Source organism: Loxodonta africana, chromosome 21 (assembly GCF_030014295.1).
Source record: "Loxodonta africana isolate mLoxAfr1 chromosome 21, mLoxAfr1.hap2, whole genome shotgun sequence".
Lineage (NCBI taxonomy): Eukaryota > Metazoa > Chordata > Mammalia > Proboscidea > Elephantidae > Loxodonta > Loxodonta africana.
The window spans coordinates 62,518,330-62,531,615 of record NC_087362.1 but is presented as its reverse complement, the minus strand read 5'-3'; the positions used below and the strand labels follow the sequence as shown (position 1 = coordinate 62,531,615).

The 13,286-nt window shown below is 39.9% G+C and overlaps 1 long non-coding RNA gene across 3 annotated transcripts in view; it reads right to left on the bottom strand.

The window, feature by feature from the left end:
* Positions 1-13,286, bottom strand: part of LOC104846458 (uncharacterized) — a 41,446-nt gene that overhangs the window by 14,425 nt on the left and 13,735 nt on the right. For all 3 annotated transcript variants that reach the window (XR_010318896.1, XR_775903.3, XR_002787303.2), the window contains one exon: positions 3,642-3,940. This is a non-coding gene — a long non-coding RNA (uncharacterized LOC104846458). The remainder of the gene's footprint in view (positions 1-3,641; positions 3,941-13,286) is intronic.

The window sequence follows — 13,286 nt, the reverse complement described above, 5'->3', positions numbered from 1 at the left end:
GATTAACAATTAGCATCTGCATCTGAAGTGTCTTAGCACCTTTCTAAAAAGAAAGGTGCTAAGAAATCTAAGAATCTGGATTTAAGCCCCAAATGGGCCAATTAGCTTCACACAGAGAAACCTCCGGCTCAATTCTCACCACACTGGTTAGAGGGGAGAGACTGACTCAAATCAAGCTCGGCACCACCACTGGAAACACTCAAAGGGCAGACTCTGTTGAGAGGGCTCCACCCCGTTTTCTCCCCCAGGATGATGATGTTGCTGTTGTTAGCTGCCCTGAAGCCATGGCGACCCTGTGTGCAAAGAGATAGGTTTATCATTGGCTGGTTTTTCAAAAGTGGCTCGCCAGGCCTTTCTTCCTAGGTTGTCTTAGTCTGCAAGATCAGCCGAAACCTGTTCAGCATCATAGCAATACACAAGCTTCCACTGACAGATGGGGAGTAGCTGTTCTTGAGGGCACTGGCCAGGAATCAAACCCGGGTCTCCTCCATGGAAGGCGAGAACTCTGAACCACAACTGTCCCCAAGAAAATCATAAACCAGTAGGTTGTATTCAAGACTCATTAGTGTATCACTGCAGTAGGAAAACAGCAGAGGGTCTTTAATGTTCTAAGTTACTCATTTCATCATAAAGCATGTGATGCCTCTAATATTTAGCACTGTTCCTCACACACAGTGATATATGATACACATCTATTGACTGACTGCACTTAAAAATAAAAACAAGACTATTGTTGCTCATTTAATCTAACAACTTTTGATAACACCTCTATTCAATCCGTTGGAGTAAATTGGCTCACTCAGTAAGCTATCGTATTAGGAATCCTGCCAAAAGTCCGAAAATTTTTTTAAAACATTGTTACTTTCAATCTTCATCTAAAACATAAAAGTCAAACAAAATCAGGATTATGCCTGTTTATTTTCAACACAGAAAAATTATCTAGAAGGCTTTGAAGGCTCTTCCAACTTCTGAGAAACTGTAAAATGCAAAAGAAAAAAACTTCAAAAATTCAACAGGCTAGCCACGGTGAAGCCCTCCCCAGTCATTTATTCCAGCCTCATTCATGCATTCCAGCTATGCACGGCGAAGAGCTTGCAAATGACACATTTTGTATGCTGGTCGGTGAGCAGTCCCTTCTCAGGCTGGCTTTCCATGCCACCAGTAGAATTGTCACACTGTGGAAAACGCCCCAGGTGACTGCTTTTTTGCTACCAGCTGCATCTAGATGAGTTTTAGATCTAACAATGATTTCCTTAAGTGATTCATCATACCATGTACATGTGATATGTGGACCTCCCCAACAGAAATTATATTTAATCGCACTTTAAAAAAATGTTTCTCTAACCAAAGCTTGCAAAGTGTGGGAGTTCCAGGACGCTTAATTGTGCTCATGCAGAACCTGTACATAGACCAAGAGGCAGTAGATGGGACAGAACAAGGGGATACTGCATGGTTTAAGGTCAGGAAAGGTGTGTGTCAGGGTTGTATCCTTTCACCATACTTATTCAATCTGTATGCTGGGCAAATAATCTGAGAAGCTGGACTATATGAAGAAGAACGGGGCATCAGGATTGGAGGAAGACTCATTAACAACCTGCAATATGCACATGATACAATCTTGCTTGCTGAAAGTGAAGAGGACTTGAAGCACCTACTGATGAAGATCAAAGATTACAGCCTTCAGTATGGATTGCACCTCAACAAAAAGAAAACAAAAATCCTCACACCTGGACCAATAAACAACATCATGATAACTGGAGAAAAGGCTGAAGTTGTCAAGGATTTCATTTTACTTGGATCCACCATCAACGGCCATAAAAGCAGCAGTCAAGAAATCAAGAGGCTCATTGCATTGGGGAAATATGCTACAAAAGGCCTCTTTAGAATGGAAAAAAGCAAAGATGTCACCTTGAGGACTAACGTAACCTGACCCTAGCCATGGTGTCTTCTATCACCTCATATATATGCAAAATGAATAAGGAAGACTGAAGAAGAGCTGATGATGCATTTGAATTGTGGTGTTGATGAAGAATACTGAATATACACGGACTGCCAAAAGAAGGAGCAAATCTGTCTTGGAAGAAGTACAGCCATAATGCTCCTTAGAAGCAAGGATGGCGAGACTTGTCTTATGTACTTTGGACATGTTATCAGGAGGGACTAGTCCCTGGCGAAGGATCATGCTTGGTTAAAGTGGACGGTCAGCAAAAAAGAGGAAGACCCTCAATAAGACGGATTGATAAAGTGGCTGCAACAAGGGACTCAAACATAGCAGGACCAGGCAGTGTTTCGTTCTGTTGTCATAGGGTCACTATGAGTCGGAACTGACTCTACGGCACCTAACAACAACCAAAGCTTATTAGTGGTTAACAGGGATGGAAGGGAGGAGGGAAGGAGGAGTCGTTGCTTAGAGGGCACTGAGTTTCTGTTAATGGCGGTGGAATGATTCGGAAGAAGATAGTGGTAGGAGCTGTACAATATGATGAACATCGTATCACTGAATTATACGTGCAGAAATTGTTGGACTGGCAAATGTTTTGTTATACATATTTTTACCACAATAAAAAAACTCTCTTTAGGAGAATGCAATTTCTCATTGAAATATCAGGGTTTCTAGCACTTTATCTAGGAGCCCTGGTTGCAGAAAAGGTTAAGTGCTCAGCTGCCAACCTAAAGTTTGCTGGTTTGAACCCACCCAGTGGCGTTGCTGGAGGAAGACCTGGCTATCTGCTTCTGTAAAGATTACAGCCAGAAAACCCCTATAGAGCAGTTCTGCTCTGTCACATAGGGTCACTATGAGTCGAAATTGACTTGATGGCATCTAACAACAACAGCAGCAGCACTTCATCTGGAGATACTCCTGAAATTCCTCTGCCCTTTGGTCTCCAGAGTGGCTCTAATAACCAGAAAGCACAAAGATGGAAAATGAATTCAGGCAGCGTAAGTGGCAGGCCTCTCCCCATTTCCACTCCTCTGCAACCCCATGGAAAGCTTTTTGAAGTCAGAAAGCACTCCATAGGAAGTGAAAGCAAGCTTTGGCTGCCAGCAAGCCAAAATGTTCAGCTACTTAACACTGGGCCACATGTGGCAGCTACAAATGTATCACTAGGATGCGGAGTCCACCTACTTCATGGCATTCTCTGCCCTTGGGGCTTTCAAACCTGAGGGACTATGGGAGCCAATGAACTTGGCGGAAAGGGTGAGGGAAAACTGTTTCATGATTCGAGCCCCAAACGTTCACTGTGTAGTAAGTCCTGGAACCACAACCCGCTGGTTTTATGACATATTTTTCTATGAGTCTGCAACCTGTGGCAGCAGGCAGTGCTGTGTTTATCACGGAGCATGGTGGCACCGGGAATCTGGAACGCTGACTGTTGGAATATTAGAGCGTTTCACGTTAACTGTAAGTCAGAAGGAAGTATATGTCAGAGTAGGTGCTTAAGGTGTACTTCTCAGGTGGAGCACTGTACGTGTTTATGTTACTCCAGAGCTTATCTTCCTTTACCCTGCAGACAAAGGACTGTACGCATTTGTCAAGAACGACCTGGGACCAGCTTTTGTGCTCCTCTTTGGTTGGTAAGCTGTGAATTCGAGTCGTACTGTTCCATGAGAGAAATTCACTAAAAAATGCCAGGACTCACCTTCAAATGATCAACTTGTCAGATATGTCAGGCTTATGCTTTCTCCTCAGTGCCAACAGGGGGTGGGACCAGATGACCTGCACAGTCTTTTCTTCCTCTGAGATGCCTTGACTCCAGCTAGTGGCTCTGTGAGGCTGAAATGTAAGGAGAGGAAAGCACCATAGAAAACAGCAGACCACAACTGTGAGAGGAGAAGCTTTGGCATTAGGCAGATTTGGGTTCACGTCCCAGTTCTCGCATTCATGAGTCCCATAAATTTGAGTGAACAACTCATCTTCTCTGAGCCTCAGTTTCCTCACCTGTAAAAACAGAAACGATAAGGATCATCTGCCTCATTAGGGGAACTAACGGAGACAATGTAGATTTATATACATAGCAGAATGGCCAGCACGAGGTAAACACTGAAGAAATACAAGCTCATAATATCATGAACCAACCACCAATCCCAGAACATTGATCTGTATACACTTTTCCCCAAAAGAAATAGAGCTTAAGTCATCACAGCTGGAAGGGAGATGTGGGGGAAGTGAGGAGCAGGCAGAATCTTGCCCTCTACGTGAGACCCAATCTCGTCCCTTTGTAAAGCAGTAGGTGGTCCTAGACATGGCATGTGACAGGGCAATGAGGGTGCTTCCATGACTGATGGCAGATTCCTCCAGGCCAGGCAGAAGGAAAGCATCATGCTTCCTCTAGTCTAGAACAATCGAGATCGCTTTGGTTAAGGAGATCTATTTATTCACCCAAGAAATATATACCATGCAGGTACCAGAAACTCAGTCAAAAGTGTTTAAAGATAGAGCTTGCAGCCTAGAGAGGAAGAGAGACAATACAGATGGAAAACAGTGGAGATCAAGGAGGGCCTCTCTGAAGAGGTGAGAGTTAAGCTGAGTCCTGAAGGACAAGGGTTCCAAGCAGAAAGAAAGCATAAGGGCTAGAGGCTGAAGGAGTCCCTGCGTGGTACAAACAGTTGACACATTCAGCTGCTAAAGAAAGGCCTAGCGATGTACTTTTGAAATACCAGCCATTGAAAATGTTATCGAGAATGAAATAAGTCAGTCGCCTTTCCCGGTGTCTACAGGCCACTCACTTTCCTTGGCTCATGGCCCCCTTCCTCCACCTTCAAAGCCAGCAATGCCCAACCCAGTTGTTCTCACATCACATCATTTTGACACTGACTCTTCCGCCTCCTTCTTCCACATTTCACGACCCTTGTGATCACACTGGGCCCACCAGAATAATCAAGGGTAGTCTCCCTATTTTAAGGTTAGCTGATTAGCAACTTTAAATCCATCTGCAACCTCAATTTCCCTTTGCCATGTGATGTAGTAACACATTCACATCTCCCAGGAATTAGAGCGTGGATGTCTTGGAGAGGCCATTATTCTGCCTATGACAACTTTATAACATTCTAAACTATTTGCATTTAAAAAATTATAAATACGTATTACTTTTACAATTTAAGACTACAGTATCTAGCAGAAAAAAATTTTTTTAATTTAAAAGACAAGAAATGCACTCTTTTCTGTTATAATGATAAAAAAGTGTCATGTTGCAGGATTCATCAAATGGAACCTTCTAAAAGAACTGGCAATGCAGAGACATATCTATAGATACGTACAGCATTAGACAGAGGACGAATTTCAAACCGTGGAGAAAAAAGAATGGACAATTTACAAATGCGACTTGTGAATGTTAGTGGAAATAAAAAGTCTGATCTTCATCTTACACCATACACAAAAATAAATCCCACATGGTTTAGACAGCAGAACTTTTTAGAAATTACAACTAATAGAAAAAGATGTAGGAAAACATGCTGTAATCCTGGGGTGGTAAAAGGCTTCCTTATACCCCAATCCATAAGAGAATACTTGATTATATTAAAAGGGAACAATGCAAAAATACAAGCAACAGGCTTAGAAAAAATTTTGGTAAAGTATAACTAAGAGTCAATAACCATAATCAATAAATATTTTTTGTCATTTAATAAGGAGAAAACCCTACAAGACAACGTGCAAAAGACATGAGCAGGCCAATTCTCAGAACAAGAAACTTCACGGCCATAAATATATGAAACCATGCTCAAACTCACTATAAGGAAAGGCAAATCACAAGACAGACAAGGTGAGCATTTCTCCAGGTATACTGCAGCGGTTAAGAGCTCAGGCTCTTGTGTGCCAACCCTCCTGGGTTTGAAACCTTGCTCTGCTGATTACTCACTACGTGACCTGGTCAAGGCACTTAACCTCTCTGTGCCTCTACCTCCTCATATATGAAATAGGGATAACACTTCTTAACACTTCTTTATTGTAAAGTTGGAATGAGTTAATATATGTAAAGTGCTTTGAATAATGCTTGGCACAGAGTAATCACTTAATGTGAGTTCAATATTTTATTATGAAACTTGCACAAAGGTACACACACATACAGGTGTCACAAAGGCATACGCATACACACTCAGAGGTTTCCCTTAGCATTATCTGCTGCATCAAAAAAACTGGAGATGATTTTAAATGATATCAATACACAAAAAGATAAGTTTGATGAATCTAAGATATGGAGTAACAATTAGCTATTAAAAAGAATGAGGAAGATCCAGGGCACCAATAGAAGATGACTCTGATAAATTAAATGGAAAAAAAAGAAATTCACAGATTTCTATAGAATAATCTGAATTATGCTCTTTAAATACTCTATATGTAATGCATACATACAAGCATATACTCGTACGTACACATGTAAAATACACATATAAAATATTACGAAAGGCCTCAAAATTGTCAGTAAAAGTGGCCACCAGGGAAGGCAGTAGAATTGGGGGAGAGGCTCAAAGGGAAAGTTTATCAAATAAACTTCTATGTATTTCTTTGCTCTATCTTCTTTTAAATTGAGCATGCATTGTTTTCAAAATGACAAAAATAAAACAGAAAAGAAACCGTGATCGGTTAGAAAACACTCACCAAAAACTGACATAAAGACACTGGTAAGCAAAAGAAAATATGAACTCAAGTTTTATCCTGCAACTTTCTTTTTTTTTTCTTGGAAAGATAGAATGATTGGCAAAGGAATTAGTCTAGTCATGCTTCAAAGACCGTCAGTTTAGCTATGGTTTTCTAAATACTTTGAACGTGGGCTAAAAATATCAAAGTCATACACATCTTTCAAGGACAAAGAATCTACAATAAATAGCCTCCATTAACTGTTTCCACTGTGCAGTTGTGCATTGCTCCATGTCCACAATATGTTCTGTGAAAAAGGACATGTGATTTGGACATGGTGAAAATATGTCTAAATTGCAAAGAATTGCATTCACTGATTTTCCACCTTCACGTTGTTTAATAACCTTCGGTTTCACTTCCGTATCAATACTTCTCCTTTGCCTCTTGCTGCTGCTATCACTAGCACTGGTTTTGCTGCGTTTGGGAGCCTTGGCGCACTTCATCCTAATTATTTTGGAAAGAAAATTAAACACAGAGATAATGCTATAACACTCGAGAGAGGCACAAGACACGAGACTGGACACTGCTGACTACAAGTTGAAGCGTACACTGTTATACAGTAAACTTTTTATTTGTAAGTAAGGAAAGTTCACATTAAAATAATGATAGAAAGTATAGAACAGTACATACATAAGCCAGTAACAAAAGTGTTTATAACAACTATCAAGACATATGTACTAAAAAATGAGAAACTAATTTGCTCTGTAAACCTTCATCTAAAGCACAATAAAAAAAAATGATAAATTGGACTTCATCTAAATTAAACACTTTTGAACATCAAGTGACACTGTCAAGGGAATGTAAAGATGGGAGAAAACATCTTCAAATATGCGTCTTTTAAGGGTCTGTTATCCAGAATATATAAAAAACTCTTACATCTCAACAACAAAAAGATAAACAACCCAGTTTAAGAATGAGCAAAGGACTTGATAATATACACAAATAGGCATCAAGCACATGAAAAAATGCTTAATGAAAAGGCATTAGGGAAATGTAAACCAAAACAACAATGAGATACCACCTAACACCCACTACAAAGGCTAGATATAAAAACAAATCAAAAAATAGCAAGTACCGATAAGGAGATGGAGAAACAGAACATGGATGCACCTTGAAAACATAATGCCGAGCAAAATAAGTCAGCTGCAAAAGGACAACTGCTGTATGATCTCGCTTGTATGAAATAAGCGATTATATAGCAAAAAAAAAAATTATTAGTGGTTACCAAGGGTGGGAGAGGGGGAGGGGGAGTCTTTGGGGACACCAAGTTATGTTAACAGTGGTGGAAATTTTTGGAAAAGGAGAGAGACAGTGGTGACACAACATGAAAAATATGATCAATGTCATGGAATTGTAAATGTGGAAGCTGTTATGCTGGTGAATGTTTCGGTGGGTATATTTTCACAATATTAAAAAAAAAAGACATATGTACTATAGGTTATATACGTAGTGTACCCTTATACGCTCGGCAGTGCAATCGCTCCGTATACAAGAGACACGAGATACACGCATTACATGCGGAAAGCTGTTGCCTTCGCTACACCCGGTTATGTCCTGCCCCCTGACTAGGATACCTTATGTGACCACGGACAGATATGTGGTCTGACGCTGCCCTAACGGACATTTATGCAGTGCATGACTGACTTAATGTTTTGTAACTTTTTCATCCCCAGGAAAGTAAGGCTGGCAAAATTCAAACCACGGGCCTTCAATATTACTTAGATGACAGAAACAAATTAAAATAAGGCCAACCTGGGCCCCAGTTGTGTTTATCAACCTGATCCCCTCTGAAAACGAGAAACGAAGTCAAATACAAGGTTCTATACTAGTTATTAGTGGAATAACAGAATACACTCTGACAAGCTGAATAGTTGTAACAGGCGGCTGTTAAAGGCTCTACAGGGCCTGTTTAGAATGAAAACAGGAGTGAGAGACAGCTCTATAACTGGGTTTGAAGAACAGCTCAGCCATCAACGATATCCTAAACAAGTACTTTTATCCAGTTAATTTACGGAGTGAATCCCTCAGGGTCTCTAGCCGTCTACTACTGCAGCTCATTAGAGCCCAAGATCCAACTTTTCTCGTTGCAGTACTGAAAGCACTTATGCTTAAAATGTAATTAAACTTAAAACAACAAGATCTTTATTTTCTGACAGTCCTGCTATTTTTAAATTGACAAAGGCATGAACTTCCATAGGTTTATTTAGAAAGCACGTACATTTCAAGCCACTGACGGCAAGACATTTGCCCAACTGTTCCTCCTGCACGCAATTAGGAATCTAAATACTTGGGTAACGGGCTTCTATTGGGAATTAAACTTGCAGATCCCTTACAAACGAGTAACGCGGTACGGCTTGCTGTCCAATGAGGTGTCTCATTGAAATATCCCAGGCCGTTTCACTTGTCACAGCTGTCGTTTCAGCCGCTTGCGCTCACAGTGTACAGCTTTCATTACGAAAATAGAAATTTGTGTCCTAAGTGCTGTTACATTACTAATGATAAATATTTAATTCCCTGGGGTGCCAATTATGGTTGAGCACTGGCAACGCTGATTCTACTTTTTAATAACAACTGTAAAAGCAATTTGAGCATTTTTCAATTAATTAAATACATACTGAACGAGTAACCTCTTGTCATTTTGCCCTCCAGGACCTGTGCTAATTGGTGTAGAATAAAATGTTTTGAAAATTAACTGATATTCTGGTCTGTGCACTGTTATACCATTATATTACCGTTTGCAAAATGAAGTTTGTCTTCTAATAGTTACACTCAACAGAGTCTGCAGATGTGAGAAAGTACCTGTGTTTTATGTACTTAATGGTGACTCTAATTAGAGCAGAGTTGAAAGTCAAGTGTAGTTTCTCTAAACACCAGTCAGTATCAATAACACATTGCATTGCTCATAGATAAAAGCAACAAATTTCAGCGGAGGAAAGTTTCCTGGGTTGCATTACATGATTTCACAATTTAGCTTAAATGTTTTATAAGTTTGCCCACAAGAAATTTTATCATTAATTACATTCACACCAAGGAGTTCAAAAATAAGTTTTTAGCTTTCCTTCGCAAGACAAAGTGACGATGCAAATGCCTGGAAAAGTCCGTTTCCATTTTACACACGCTGTTGCAGTTTCTCGCTCTACCATACAACAGTGTCATAAAGAAGCGCTGAACTAGTGTTTCAGCTGCAAAGCATTGTGAGGATGAACCGTAAAAGCAGATGCCGCCGTCTTATCCACATTTTACAATGAACCTTCTTCTGAACTACAATGAAAGCTGATTAAAGGGACCATCTCCTTGTAGAAAAACATCTCTGACAGGTGTTCTTCCAGCACGGGGGCTTGATTGGCCATAATCTAAAATCCATGCTTAGAAAGTGGCTGCCTTTGCCGCAGCTGTCTTCCTAGCAGAGATGATCCCCTAAACAGGTTTCACTGAATTAGGAACCTCAACGAAAGCATTACGGTTCATGGAATAAGACGCAGAAAGTGAAATTAATCACTCTGGGAGAGAAGGGAAAAAATAATAAGGAAAATTTGATGATTTCCATACCAATTTTTAGGGTTTAAGTCTTTAATATTTCTAAGATTTTGGTAACATTTTCAAGAAATCAATTTTAGTTACATGATTAACTTGACAGGACCAGCCTGTTAGTATAAATAGATCTGCCTGCCTTTCTGATTAAAAAAAAAAAACAAAACCCACAAACCTAAAATTAGATAACTCAGACTTTGAGAATTTCTAGAGTTTAGCTGACTTCCTAGTCAAATACATACACATAAATATAAATGAAAAGGAAAAGATAAATTTGTTTACATGTTATGTTAAGTATTATTCTATGTGGAATGTAACAATTTACTAGACTTTCAGACCTTCAAAACACTGGCTTGATTATCTTCTCATTAACAACCCTTAAGACAAGTAGCCACAGTAAAATCTGTAAGAGATACGCTAAATTGAGTGAAACAAATTTATTTTTGCCAAAGACTACGTTTTTTCCTGCCCAAACAGCAGCTACATTTTAAAATCAAAAGGTAAGAATAAAGGAAACTTGTACTTTGGATACAAATGGTACAGATACTGTTTGTATTAAGAAATATGTCAGAATTTATGCTAACACATTTAAGTACCTAGTTGTGAAAATAATTTTATTAACTGACTACTAATATGTGGCCAAAAAAAAAAAAAAAACAATACTTGGTTCTCTAAAATACTGAAAGATTATTAATTATAATAATTAAAGCCATTATGTTTAGTCCAAACCAAAACCAAAAAACCAAGCTTGTTGCCATTGAGTAGATTCCGACTCATAGTGACTCCACAGGACAAAGTAGAACTGCCCTATACGGTTTCCAAGGCTATAAATTATAAATGTTTATGGAAGCAGACTGCCACATCTTTCTCCTGCAGATTGGCTGGTGGGTTCAAACCACTGACTTTCAGTTAGCAGCTGGGCGCTTAACCTCTGCACCACCAGGGCTCCTCATGTTTAGTCCAAGGTCCCCAAATTATTGAACTCCAATGATGGGCTGGTCGTCCAATCCCAAATGGGCAGTCTTGACCCCCCATCTGGCAGCAGCAGGACAATGGCTAGTTGAGGATGACATGGCCTCTTTCCGATTCCTTTTTCTCTTCCTCTGTGTGATCTGACACTTCATGTACTCATTGGGGTTAGCGACCCCAATCTACATGTTCAGAGCTGAGCCTCGCCTATCACTCAACCAATACTTTTACTTAAGAGCTAGTGGGGAAAACCCCACTGGTCTTGGAAGTACAGAATCTGGGCTCAGTCCGAGCGCACGAATGGTAATGTGACCTTGAGGAAGTCACTCGACACCTCTGCACCTCTGGTCTCCTGCCTCTGACATGGGGGACAACATAATCCCTGTGTCGTTCTGAAGATCAAATGAGAAAACGTGACGAAAATGCTGGATAAACTATGAAGCACCATGTAAATGTAAGATAATCAAGGCTTCCAGGTCTGATGTTCCTCTGCCAGCAGCTTGAACAAAGTATTTTTCATTCTGTTATCGTACCTAAAGTAAAGAACGTATGTGACACCTCCATAATGATGTATATAGCAAAAAGATGAGGATTAGAATCATTAGGGACTCAGTGGTTCTAGCTAGAGATGCTTCTTAAAACTAAAGCTCTAGCTGTAGTCTCAATGAATCTTAAGCCAAAATAAAACACTTTCAGCATTTTATAAAAAATGAAAAGAAAAAAAAAAAAAAAAAGGCCTGGGATGTAGAGGAGAAAGTGAACTAAAAGTATACTACCACAATCTCCACCACTACCAGTTCACTAGTTGCCATGGGTTCGATTCCGACTCATGGCAGCCCCATGTGTGTGAGAGAACTGTGCTCCACAGGGTTTTCGATGGCTGATTTTTTAGAAGCAGATCACCAGATCTTCCTTCCCAGGCTCTTCTGGGTGGACCTGAACTGCCAACCTTTTGGTTAGCAGCTGAGCATCTTAACTGTTTACACTGCCTAGGGACTCTCTTCTCACAATATAGGTATTGTTTAATAAACTACGAACTTAAAATGAGGCCTGTTTTAAACCTGATTTTCTTTTCCAAGGCAGGTTCAGCTAACTGCCTTAGTCCCCACATCTAAGGCTCAGTGCCTCCCCGTGCTAGCTGGAATCAGGGTCTCTACAAAGATTTTGGAAACAGAGGACAATGGTGAGGAGGGAGTTAGGGCAGACCTCCCCGATCTTACCACCCAACTGGCTATTACAGAGAAATCCAAACAGCAGCAAATAACAGTTTGCAGGTAGCTAAGAGCTGCTTCCAAACTCATACTCAAAAGTGGTCTCTGACCCATTAGGTGGCCTTGGAAGCCCTTTCTCTTGCCCTCCTGTATTCCAACATGCTCGGTTAAGATTCCTGAGTCCACAGACGTGCAAAAGCACAGTCTGAAGGGCAGAAGAAGGACCACAAGTAAGCGAGTGAGAAATACAGCTGAGAGCAATTAAAGAAACATCCATGTTTTAAAAAATGCCAATGAGAACTTAAAAAAACAAAAAAATACCCCAAGTCCTTTAGTGAGAGCTGAGTTATAGGGCAATTCTTACTGATGACCCTCGAGTTATTATCAAAGTTAAATGAAACTCCATATATTATTGGCAAGATAAGAGAAAAAGGTATGATCTATTTTAGAAAGATTTCCACTACAAAGAGTTAATGTTAATTCTTAAAACTTGGCTGTCTTGAATAATCCATCCCCTGAGGTTTCCAGATTGCCATGGTTTTACTGTAGTAAGATAGTTTTATGGTTAATGTACTGTGGTATAAATAAATATAGTTTAGCCTAAGTGTCTCCACTGAAAATACTTATGTCATAAAATGACAAATAAAATAGGCCAAGAACCAAACACACAGTAAATAATTCACGCATAAAAGTACATAACATTAGAATAAACGAAGATAAACTAGTCCTCTTCAAAACTGACAATAAATTTATTCAAAACGGATTTTCAAAATGCAAAACTAAATATCCAAAGGCAAATGGTGAGGAAAGAGGTATAGAATTGCTAACTTACACCTTTTTTGATAAAATATAATTAATGAACTATGCTCACAGGAGGAGCCCTGGTGCCTCAGTGGTTGAGAGCTGTGGCTGCTAACCAAAAGGTCAGCATTTGAGTC